This window comes from Mus caroli, chromosome 19 (genome assembly GCF_900094665.2).
Source record: "Mus caroli chromosome 19, CAROLI_EIJ_v1.1, whole genome shotgun sequence".
NCBI classification, from domain to species: Eukaryota; Metazoa; Chordata; class Mammalia; order Rodentia; family Muridae; genus Mus; species Mus caroli.
In genome coordinates, this window is record NC_034588.1 from 10771872 (window position 1) to 10785875 (window position 14004).

Sequence of the window (14004 nt, forward strand, 5' to 3'; positions counted from 1 at the left end):
GTCTGTGTATGTGATCTAACATATATGAAAAGTTGTTTCAGATTTCTTCCCTTCTCTGTTTATTATTTGGATCTCAAAATTGCAATAAGGCTCAAAGACAAATCTACTCACCTTTCTAGAATACAAATTTTAATACACACTACAAACAATGATATCTATTGGGCATATACCCATGTTGTTCTAATATATAACAAGGCACATGCTCCACTATTTTCATTCCAACCTTATGTGTAATAGCCAGAAGAAGGAAGCAAGCCAAATGTCCCACAAAAGAGGAATGGATATAGAAAACGTGGTTCATTTCCACAATGGAATAGTAATCAGCTATTAAAACTGAGGATATTGTGAAATTTCTAGGCAAATAGATGCAACTGGCAAATAAGTGAGATAACCCAAACCAAAAGGACATACATGGTATGTATTCACTAATGGGAGTGCATTAGTGAAAAAAAATACTTAATACAAAAGATACAATCCACAGACCATAAGATCTTCAACAAGAAGTAAGGCCCAAATGTTCATGTTTCAATCCCAAATAGAAGGGGCAAGAAAATAACCACAGGAGACAGAGGGAGGGAGGGACCTGTGTGGGAGAGAGGAGTGTAGGAGTGGGACAAGACCAGGTATGGGTAGAGATAGGAGAGTTGTTCAAAGGGTTAGTACAATGGATGTAAATATTCACCTGGTGGGAGTAAGGACAGTGGGGTGGGAGCTCTAGAAAGTCCCAGAGAACTGGAATATGAGAGGATCACAGGAACCAATGAAAATTACATTAGTGTAAATGCTCAACAGTGTGGAGATGAAACCTGAAGAGACAACTTCCAGTACACAGACTGGAAGGGCCTCAAATGGAGAAATAGGTTTACCAAACTACTTTCAAAAATTTTAACCCAGAATTGTTCCTAAGAGAAATAAAGGACAATAATGGAGCAGAGATTGAAGATCAGGCCATCCAGTGACCAGCCCAAACTGAATTTTTGTTTGTTTGTTTGTTTGTTTTTTGGCACTTAGACTGCCAGCAAGCTTTTATATTTTAACCCTCTAAAACTCTTTAAAGAATTGCATCTAGGATGCTTATCACAAAAAAGATAATGGTGCTCTAATTGTTACTGACAGGAGAGAATATAGTTATGGGACTCATGCAATGACAATAAATCATGATAATAATCTGTGTGGTCAAACCTGAAATTTAATCAAAGGGTGGTTACCAAACCGTGACAAGATTACCAATGCCATGTTTTGATTGCAGGCATAGCTGTCCTATGAGAAACTCTACCAGAAACTGACTGAGACAGATGCAAATACCTACAGGCAAATATTGGACTGGGGTTAGGAACCAAGGTAGGAGTTAGGGGAAGGACTGAAGGGGATGGAAACCCTATAGGAATACCAGCAGTATTAACTAACCTGGAACCCTCAGAGTACCCATAGACTAAACCACCAACATACAAGCAAACATCAGCTAGTCTGTGGCCACTGGCACATAAGTAGCAAAGGTTGCCTTGTCTGGCCTCAGTGGCATAGAATACACCTAATACTGTAGAGATTTGAAGCCCCTGGGAAGGGCGGTGTAGGAAGGGCTGAGCTGAGGAGTGGGTGAGTGGATGTGTGTTGGGTAAGTAGGCCATGAGGTGGGGAACACCCTCTCAAAGGAATGGGGGAATTCAGTGAGGAACTCTTGGAGGAGGGACAAGGAAGGGGAAACATTTGGTCTGTAACTAAATGAAACAATTTCACCAAAGATAACTAAATGAATAAACATTAAGAACATTATAAGCTTTAGGAAATCAAAATAAATCCACCTCTCACAGGTCAACTGAATAACATATAAGTACTCTGGTCAATGAATATTATATACTTCCCCAACTATTTTTTCCCGAGGATGTGATATCTCCCACATTTTTGATCATATCCCATTTCTGTGGCCTTGGGATTCCCCTTGTCCAACCAGAAAGTTTCAAATGTATTTCAAAATTAATTTTTTTGCCTAAACTTCATAACTTTATCTTTTGTTCCTATTCTGTCCATCCTACAGAAATTTCATCTCATATAGTGTCCAGATAATTTATTTCACATAACTTAAAAATTAAACTCAAAGTCATCCCATTCTAGTATAAACGTTCTGTTTGCAGGGTAAGAATTTATTGAAAAGTGCCTAATTTCAATGCATAAAAAGCAGATTGTATCATTGTAAACTAATCACTCATAAAAAACTTCATGTAAAATCCCAGCATTCTTTTATGAACTGTGCCTCAATGTCTTATAACAAAGTAATAGTTGACTAGTCATATCCTATATTAGGAAAAGCAAGCTCTACAATTTATCACTGAACAATCAATGCAATAATAGAAACATTCAAAAAAGATGAAAATGGTCAGAATATGTCAGCATAACAATTAAAATTTCTTTGGACCTGTCCATTAATATCAAATATATAGACACATGCTCAGTTTTAAAATCCTTTTCTATATTTTCTTGACTATATGAAGACATTTAACAAATCATCCCCTAAAACAATATACACATAATTTTCACAGAAGTATTTTTAAAAGGCAAAAACATTTCTCATAAGCTCCTGAATTCATTATAATCCTTTTTCTATACTTTTGTGCTATAGACATGCAGTAATATGAGAATCCATTCTGGAACTTAATGGCAAGTGGCAGAAAAAATGACGAGTCTTATTAACTCTACAACATTAAAAATAAGTCATGAAGGCTATTTTGGTATGTGAAAAAAGTTTCTGAATGAACGCTTGACTTCCTTGTTCCTCATGCTGTAGACCAGTGGATTCAGCATAGGGATGATCATGGTGTAGAACACAGATGCGATTTTGTCAGTGTCCATGGAGTGACTGGAGCTGGGCTGCAAATACATGAATATAACAGTCCCATAGAAAATAGACACTGCAGTGAAGTGTGAGGCACAAGTGGATACAGCCTTTCCACATCCAGCATTTGAGTGCATTTTAAAGATTGTGATAAAAATGAATATGTAGGATATACAAATAACTAAGACAGCAAAAAAATATACCGAAGCTCCCTACATAAAAGAGAACCAGCTCACTAACATGTCTATCAGAGCAAGAGAGAATCATGACTGCTGGGATATCACAAAAGAAGTGATGGACCACATTAGACCTACAGAAAGAAAGACTGAAGGTGTCCCCAATGTGGATGGAGGCAATCAGGAAACCACAGGTATAGGAACCTATAGAAAGACAGACACACACACCTGAAGTCATAGTGGTGGCATAGTGCAAGGGCTTACACACTGCTGCATAACGATCATAGGCCATTGAGGCCAACAGGAAATTTTCCACAGTAGCAAAGGCTACAAAAAAGAACATCTGAGCAGCACACCCATTATAGGAAATTACCTTGTCTCCTATTAGGAGCCCAGTCATGACTCTGGGTGTGACATCTGAGGAGTAACAAAAATCAACCAAGGACAGATTACCTAGAAAAATGTACATGGGAGTGTGGAGAGAAGAGTCCAGGAAAATCAGCAGAATTATCCCCAGATTTCCTACCAGGGTAATGGTGTAGATGATTAGAAATATCATGAAGAGGGGAAGCTGTAATTCTGGGTCATTTGTGAGTCCAAGCAGGAGAAAGTGTGTCACTTCTGTATTGTTCTCCATCACTGTCACATTTAAAACTTTCGATTGTTCATAGACATTGGAAAAAAGAAACATGATGATACAGAAGGTTAATGAAAATAGAAACGAATATGTGCAAACATATGACTTGGTTGAGCCAAAATCTGTACTTTGCAATTATCTATAAATCTTTCCCCAAATCAAATTTGTGTAGTAAACATACACAAGGTACATCTGCTATAATTTAAAGATCATTAATAAATTACCTATATTATTTTAACATTTATTATCCATATATATATATATGAGAATATTTAACAACTTGACAAAAGTGATGTTTGATGACTTCCCAATTCACTTCTGAGCTCAACAAAAGCTCACATTCGTTGTTGCCAATTTCCAAAGGCTCTTCTAGAAAAGAATATTATATGTAATTTCATGAATACTATTAAATATATCAGAGATGGCTCAGCGGGTAAGAGCACTGACTGGTCTTCCAAAGGTCATGAGTTCAAATCCCAGCAACCACATGGTGGCTCACAACCATCCTTAATAAGATCTGATGCCCTCTTCTGGTGTGTCTGAAGACAGCTACAGTGTACTTACATATAATAATAAAATAAATCTTTTAAAAAAAAAGAATTTGGTGATTGTTTTTATTTAAGTTATGGAGGATAAGAGATTGAGAAATTTATTCACATTTTAAGTATAAAATCAAGTCATTGCCTTCTGGTTTTTGATTTTATTTATCCTGTGTTGATTCTCAAATATGAGAGTCTAAGCAGAATTTCAATTACATTGGAGATAAGATCCATTATAATTACATAAACTCAGCATTAGTTTAATTCCAGTGATTTATTTCTGTTTCTAAGCATACGATCCTTGTTTATTTGTTTTTTTTCTTGAAAAGAAGATTCTGGAAGAGGATGCCCTATAAAATAAGTACTATGGCTTGGAAATAACTACATTTCCCCTTTATTTGTATCTATATTTTGGATACTTCTCTAAGCAGACATTATCAGAAACTGTGGGATTTATCACTTTTTTTCCTGAATCCCTCCACGTTATCCTTCAACCTAACGAATATTTGTGCTTAATGTAGAAGATTTTTTTTTTTTTTGGATATAACTCAAAAAGTATGACTTTCTCTCTTTTCTCCATCACCTATCAAGTGCTACTAGAATGATAGTTTGACTCTGTTTTTGTTTTTCTCTAAAATTCTAACTTGTCTTTAAACTTCCTTCTGAGTTTACCTCTAAAGTATTTTATTAATGTAAGTAAGAGATGAACAGGAAATATTGTATACCGAGGTAACAGGTATAGCATATGCTGCAGTTGATGTAGTGGGATAACTGGGTAATGTCAATATCTTCAATCAGATTTAGTTATGAAAGTTGCAGGCAGATAATCATAATCTCTAGCACATACCATGTTTTGGTCTACTCACTATTTAGGATTCACTGATCCAGAGCTATCTTCCCTGACATCAGAAACATAAACCAGGGAAGAAGTCCATTTTGAGGTATTATTGCTAGTAGATTACAAGATCCTTAAAAAGGCAATACAATGTTATTGTAAGAAATCCAGTGAGTGTTACCATTCATGTTATATTTTAATTGGAGTGTCGTCAGTTTTCTGTTCTGATATAATTTAGTGGTGGCTAGGTACAGGTCCTTCAGCTACAGGCAATCCTCATCCTTTCTTTCTTATTTTGCCTTACCTTCCTCAATTATGTCACTGAGTGATTATGCAGTCCAGCATGTCCCTATTTTTCTGAACACAGTGATTGTTGTCCTTCAATTCCCTTTGATCTAGTCTCCCTCATCTTCTTACATCAAACCCATATTTTTATTTTGCTAGAGCCCATTTCCATTAAATTATTCTTTCCTTCAATACTGTCACACCATGGCAAAATCACTAATAAGACCATATGAAATTAGACATTTATAGGGTTGTATTCATCTCACAGATCTCTTACCCATGTGAAAATATTTGGCATTTTATGGCTCTCAAACAACAATAATATTCGATCTTTGCATTGGTTTTGTTTTCTTGAATACAGAAACCATCACTTAGTCTAGTCATTAAATCCTAGGTTGAAGCTATCTTCCTGCGAATGCTTTCAGAATGGCTGCAACATGAAACATGTTTTTGTTTGCATTGAAGCTTTTGATATAATATTTCCCTTAAAAATGATTATTACCTACCCCGTCTCTTGATAGCCTAGAAATATTAGGTTACAAACTATTATTTTAGAGACTATTTTCAGAAAATTTTATCCACAATTAACAAGGAATTTACACGTGATGAATAATTTCCTGTTATTTTTAGTAATACTTGTTATGTTATCATTGATGAAACTTGGAAATTAAAACGTTACCACATAGTATAAAGTTATTTTTTGTCATGAAAACCATTCAGAGCATTTTAAAACTCATACCAATATTAAACTCATCATTTTCAAAATATATAATGATCATCTCTCTATAATTATAGTAAAAAATGTTAAAATAGATATATGATCATGAATTTTACTGTTCTTGTTTTCTCTATGTTCCTTCATAACCAATAATAAGATTACAAAAGTATACACAGTGATTCATAATATCTTGGTTTTTGGGGGTTTTGTTTTGTTTTGTTTTGTTTTTTGTTGTTGTTGTTTTGTTAACTACTGTGTTAAGAGAACACCTAAGCTTCCTAAAATAGAACTTTTTGCATTTGTATCATAAACTTCCACCCGTCTTTGTTTTATAAAACAAATTTCCATGATTCCCTTTTCCCTTAACATATATCACAATAGGCACTTCTACCCCACTCACTTTCTCACTATGAATGTTTATTTAATATACATGAAGAGCCACCAATTCTTTGGAAGAAGAGGGTATAACCAATAGTGTGAATATGACATAATCAAGTAAACCTCAGAATGCTGGTTACACAGTTCTTCCTCAGGGAGGGCACTAACACTTTCATGTTCTCTAAAGCATGAAAATCTGAGGAAATAGAGATAATAAGCTTTGGCTTTTGAACCTAAATTCTTCCTCTCTCAAGGATGGGTTACACATTTGCCTTACCTACAAAAAGAAAAATGAGAAAATTGAATATCTTATAAATTTTATCCCTTGTGCCTTAAAAAAACAATGTCTACATGACGTCATACAAATAAATATGTCGATATAGCATTTACCTTCAAATGATTTTTCTTAAACATTCATGAAGATTAGCAGAAGATCTTTAGTTCAATTGTGTTCACGAAAGTGATAACAGCAAATGTCATTCAAATACATGGATATACTCTTGTGAAACAGGACTCAAACCATTGTACTATTTAACTAGCTTATGCATGAGGGACCAGAAAATGTAGGAAGACTTATACACCTCTGGAGATTTCTTTCACAGTAATACCTCTAGCTACTATTCTTCTTTCTAGGGAGGAAGCAATTAAAACTGCAGGCAATCCTTTGCCTATGGGAATTTTTAATTGAATGCAAAGGGTTATTAATGATTGTGGAATAAGTAGTTCATGAATTTGGGAGACAAGATGAGAGGCACTGGGAGGAGTTGGATGTTTGAGGTGAGGTATTGATATATATATGCTCAATATAAAATATATCCATATATATACTTTCAGATATTATATAAAACATATCTTATCCATACACAAACAACTCATAAATATATACAACTTATGGCTGAATTATCTTAAGTTCCAAGAAATGGAACCCATACTTGACACTGATTCTATCCAAAAATCAGAGAATAGATATCCCAACGACCTTAGGTAAAGCATATACTACTCTTGTAAATAATTAAAACCTTTATAATAACAAAACTCTTAATAATATTATCAATTAATCACACACACACACACACACACACACACACACACACACACACACACACATGCTTTATTTAGCTACCACTGGAGAAGCTTTGTACTGTAGCAATTGGGGACAATACATAGGCACATAGACATATATTACACACAAAAATAGACTTTGGATTCCATGTCTCTGAATGATATGTGTCTATTTATTTCCTTCACTTAGAGCTCAGGGAACTCCTTGAAACGATATAAAGAAGGAGTTGGAGTGAGAGAGGTGAACCAAATGATGCCCTCTAAACCCACTGAGTCAAACAAGCTTTTATGAAATCACTGAGACTGAAGCAGCAATCACAGAGATTATACTATGTCCTCTGTATATATATAATATAGTTTTCAATTTTAATACCTCTATGGCAATTCTTAATATGTGAAGAGTGGATGTTCTTGTTCTTCTTCCTGCTTTGGGGAATCTTTTATTTTTCTGTTAGCTTTTCTTTTTCCAACTTATATACAATTACTTCTGGTTGTCTCTATTATGTTTTACTTTGCTGTGTTTTGTCATTATCTATTAGAAATCTCTTCTTTTCAAATGAGAGCCAGGAGCAGAGTGGATCCAAATGGAAGCGAAGGTAGGAAGGTACTGGGAATAGTGGAGGAATAGAGATATGTATAGTATATGAGAAAATAATTTATATTTAATAAAATTGGGAAAAGAAAATTTCTTATTTAGCTACTAAAATAAGACAACAAACAGGCAATTTAAACAAACCTATAACACCTAGAGAAACAGAAGCAAACATTATAGGTTCCAAAAGTACAAAAACCAAGAGTCAGATGATTTTAGCCCAGAAATCTATTAAAAATATGAAGAAAAACTAACAAAAATATTCTTTTCATTATTTCACAAAATATAAACAGAAGAAATAGTGTCCAATTAATTGTAATCGACCACAGTTTTCCTGATACCCAAAATATATAAAGACTCAATGAAAAATAAATTTAGAATGATTATCCCTTATGAATATATATATATATATATTCAGTATCATACTTATATTCTCAGTTAAGATTAAAAAAATTGAAGGAGATAAAGGATAAAATTTGGAAAGGAAGAAGTTAACATGTCTTTGCCTGCAGAATTGATATGCGACACTAACATAATACCTACAGCTGATAAACACAAAATTAACTTTAAAAAAATCAATAACCTTCCCATATGGAAACATCAAATGGGTTGAGAAATAAATAAGGAACTCAATACCTTTCACAATAGCCTCATATAGTATAAAAATATCCTTGCTTAATATTTACAAAGCGAGTCAAATACTTCTATGATAAAAACTTCAATCTTTAAAAGTAGAAATTACAGAAGGTATCATGAAGACCTTCCATGCTCATAAGTTGGTATGATTAACTTCTAAAAAGGCCCATCCTTCCAAAAGCAATTTCCAGATATAATGCAATAATCACCAACATTGCAAAACAATTCCTTATATTTCTTGTAAGGATAATTATTATCTTCATATGGCAATGTTCCAGGATAGCTAAAAACATTCATAAGTAGTGAAATAACTTATAAACATTTCACTCTTCATGTTTGTATGCTGTATAATGAAGTATAATGATAAAACTGCATGGTATTGGCATAAATACTGACACATGATCAAAGGAATCAGATTGAAGACCCAAACTTTAATTTTCATATATATGGGCATCTGATTTGCTATAGAGTGCAGAAAACACAATGAAAAATCGCAGCATTTTCAGCAAGCAGGGCTAGTTAAACTTGATATATGCATATGGAAAAATGAAAATGTATCCATACAAAGACAGCACAAAAGAAAATACACTGAACAAAACAGAAACGAAAGTAGAGAATATTCTTGATTTATTGGCACAGGAGAATATTCATAAATATACCACTGATAATCCAAGCACAAAGATGAACAATTAGTAAATGGGACCTTGTGAACCCATCATTAGAACAAAGTGGTAGTACACAGAATAGCAAGAAATTTTTTTCCTAAATTGACATCCAATAGAGGAGTACTATCTCAAATATATGAAGAGCTCAAAACACAAATAATCTAAGTAAAAATGGGATACAGATCTAAGTAGAGAATTCTCAATAGAAAGACCTTAATGGGTGAGAAACACTTTTTTTTTTAAAAAAATAAAGTTCGATATTCTTAACCATCAAAGAATTGTACGCTAAAACTATTTCGATATTCTATCTTGCACATGTCAGAATAACTAACATACATACCACAAATGACAGCTCATGCCATTGATAATATGGAAAAAGAATAGCCCATCCATTCCTGGTTGTAGTGTAAGTTTGTACAGCTACAGTGAAAACAAGTCTGCAAAATGATGGAATTGCTCTATATCATGACCTAAATATAACAGCCTTGGGCATATACTCAAAGGAGGCTCCATCCTAAAATAAGAACACTTTATCAACCATATTCAATGATGTTTTATTCATAATAGCCAAACACGGGAAACAACATTGAAATTCATAGAGAGAAGAATGGATAAAGAAAATGTGCTACATTTACCCCATAGGGTATGAGTCAACTGTTTAAAAAAATGACATGACAAAATTTTCAGGCAAATGGATGAACTAGAAAACACATCATCCTGAGTCAAGTAACCCATATCTATAGTGATAAATATGCTAAGCATTTCCTTCTGTGTGGTTATTACCTAGTAAGAAACTGTTAGATAAGCTATTATCTATCAAATATTAACAGAAGAAATAGTGTCAAATTAATGAGGCCACAGATTCCCTGATACCAAAAATGTATAAACACAATGAAAAAGAGATTTAGAATCAACTTCCCTTAGGAATATATATTCAAACACACTCTATTTAGTACTAGCAAACAAATTCAAGGAACACAGAAAAATGATGAGTCACTTTGTGCAGTTATTAGTTGGGAAGAAAATGATAGATAAGCTATAAGCCATAGACCCAAAGGTATAGGCGTATAAAAATTCTGGTGATGGGGGACACCTGTATCTCCCTAGCAGGGGGACACGAAGTAAATTTTAAGGATGATATGGGGTTAATTGGGAACAAAAACTTGAGAATCAAGTCCAGAAAGTAGGAGACATAGGGTGGATGGAAACAATTCAAGGATAGAAAACTATAATTGAGGAGTATTTGAGGTATATGGAAACTAGTGCAGTGGAAACATCCTAAAACTTATAAAGATTATCTTAATGAGGTTTCCTAATAATGGGGTATAGAATCTAAACTGGCTATATCTTGACACTGAACAAGTGTCCTAGTAGCAAAACTAGGTTGAACTCAATTGACTTGTTGACTAAGATGGTCACATGGTTCCCTCCCTGTTGCCCTGGGGGGGGGGGTGGGATCTCCTGCTGTTGCCAAGACAGTGAGTTGCTCTCTGCAATTTGACAATAGAGCTCCATTGTTGAGGACAACATCCACATAACTTGATGAAACTCAAGTAGTTGAGCTGATGTCTATGTGGAGTCTTCCTTCCCACAGCCTAGTCTTATTGTTGAGAGAAGATATTGTATAGACTACCACAGAAAATGGTAAAGAACCCAGACACCAAAACATTGATATACAGTCTGTCCTGCCTGTAAAGTTTACTAGGTAAATGATGGCACTGATTTGAACATGTAGTCAACTTGTGTCTTTTTTTTTTTTAATTGAAGGTACTCTCCACTAGAAGAAACCTATACCCTATCTTGCTTGGGTAATCAGGGTCAAGAGACTAGATAGCTAATTGAACTAAGGTAAAATCAAACACTACTGATGTTGAAAAAGAAAGTAGCAACAAAATGACACCAAGTGATAATCTCCTATACTCATAGATAAGACATTTTCAGTCATCATCAGAAAAGCTTCCTTGAATAGAAGATGGGAAAAAATAGAGACCCAGAGCCATATGGTATGCAGAGAAAGAGAACCTAATTGGAATTTTTCAACAAATTCCTTTTCTCAGATTTCAGAAATAACCTCAAATAGGAGTCAAAGTAGTATGGAAGCCAAAGGAAATGGAGGACATTGCAAGAACCCAGAAGTCTGAATCTACTAGGCAATGTGCTTATGAACTCACAGACTGAAACAGAAAGCATAAGTCTACCACAGGGTTTCTCCAGGTCCTCTCTATGTATACACACACACACACACACACACACACACACACACACACACACACACAAACAGAGTCTTTTAGATTAGTATTACAATGGAATGTCCAGATTCTTCTAGTGAATCTCTGAATGTTTTGTCTACACTTGCTACTCTTTTTTTTCCATTAGGTTGCCTTCTCCAACTTCACTATAATTTTTATGTGATCTTGCTTTATTTCATTTTTCATGTTATCTCTTAGTATCCTGTTCTTTTCTAATGGGAGATAGCAAGGGGGTGTTTCTGGAGGAAAGGTGACCTGGAGTGGATTAGTAAAGAGTAAAGGGAGGAAAAACTATAATCAGGATATATTTGAAAATGATCAGTACATTTTGATTTCTATAATTAGGACCTCCAAAGTACTGACTGTAGGCTTTCTCAGTACAGCCTGTATATGTAGACCAAAATCTGTTGTCAGTAACATATGCATTTGAATTGATTGTCAGAAGTTCAGCTCAACCAGGCTACAGTACACCAATATCACTTTTTTTGATACACATGTAGTCTGATTGTTCCTCCTGATTCAAGGACACAGGAATCAAAACTGTCATCCAAAACAAAGAAAACCACCATCAACCCTATAGAAGACACTACAAGTAGAACCAGGACCTGTGCAAGCAGGATTTTTTGTTATTGTTGTTGTTTTGTCCCTGAAAATGCATTCAGTTTGAGGCCTGTGGCATGTTTTACTGGCTAGAAGACATGCAATCTGAGACATCCCTTTTAGCTTTAAAGTCAAGAGGCAACTGAAGGGCTTTCCAGCAGGCCCAGGCATCGCACACAGGTCTTTTGCTTTTCTCCTCTCTCATTTTTTGTTAACCCATTTGATTGTAGGCATAACATTTTTGTCCATTGCACAAAGATTATCTCTGCTGATTTCTCTGATGCCATATCTTGCTGCAATCAGAATATATCACTGCAATGCTTACTCCAAGTATCTCATAACCTGTTTCAAGTTTCTGTAAACATTGTTCCCCAGTTTTTCCTCTGACATGTCAATAAAAACTAATCATACAATGTTTTGGCAGAAGACAGAATAGGGTGAAAGTTCAATCAGCCTGAGGAAGGTGAGAGAGACAGAGAGAGAGAGACAGAGAGAGAGAGAGAGAGAGAGAGAGAGAGAGAGAGAGAGAGAGAGAGAGAGATCGAGTTTCCCACAAGAAAGTTGTCCAGAGAGATATCATGGAAGAACATCTGAATCCCAGAAAGCCATGCCTATTCAAAAAATCAAGTATTTCTTGGAGGTAACAAGATTAGCTTAGAGGTTTTAGAATAGAGAAATGATTATCCAATTATTATATTGTAAGCTAATCAAACTTTAGTCTAATTCATTTGGGAGCGATGTGTGAACAAAGAAATACTGCCACTTTATAAGCTAATTTTAGATTTGATTACATTCCTAAAGCAAACCCCCATGGTCTATTCTCTTATTTGGCCACTGACTCATTCCTAAAATTAAATACCAGGGTCCAGCAAACAAAATTCATTATTTGGTTACACCTGTTAACATGGCCAATCAAGACTTACCAATTCACCTAAGCACAGACTCATCCTTCTTTTCTTTAAATTCCTACTACTCTTGTAGAAATACCTGCTCATTGTTGCTGTCTGCCTTTGTCTAATCCATAAGTAGTCTCTCCACACTTGTTCCTCCATGCTGATACTGACATTTTGGGAGTGTGTGCCTTGTGTCCACTCTTAGGGAGTTGCCCCTGAGCACTTGCATGGTGGAATCATGAATGATATCATGACTCTGATCACTATACAGGATGTACCAATGCAGTTTTCAAATGTTCTGCATAACGCACTACCTACTCAAATCATTCAACAGTGGATAATTGGTCAGTTTTCCCTTATAAGCCATCCTAAATAACTCCCTAATTATCTAGATGATAATATATGTATCCAATGTCTCAGATCTCCTCTTTGGGTGTCAAGAATGTACCCAATCACAGACTTCAGTGGCATTGGTGGATTCATGTAGATGGCCAGTAGGCTAGTTTTGTTCAGTTGAGCTCAGTTGGCAGTTTTCTTTTACTTTTGTTGGCCTCTCCAATGGAATGCATTGCTCACTGTCTGGAAATCCTGTCAACAGGTCCTGGATTTCACCTTGGACTATTGTCTCCTCCTCTTGGTGATTAGCTTGAGTTATGACCCCTCATTTCAAGATAACTTTTTATCAGACACTTAAATCACTATTGGACTTTTATGGCTCTTAACTTTGGCTCTTTGTTTCCACTACCAAAATAGATCTGTTCTTTCCCTCCTGAATGAAAAGTAAAACTCATACCTAACATTATTAGTTCATTGCAGCACTCACAAATATCCCTTATATTCTCTAGTCATCAAACAAAATGATAATTTTATACTTTTGTAGGTACGTAGACCCAACAAAGGATATATATC

General features: G+C 35.0%; 1 pseudogene; it reads right to left on the reverse strand.

Annotated features, from left to right (window-relative positions):
- Positions 1–2718: 2718 nt before the first annotated feature.
- LOC110285672 lies at positions 2719–3646 on the reverse strand (annotated as a pseudogene).
- Between the last annotated feature and the right edge of the window lie 10358 nt (positions 3647–14004).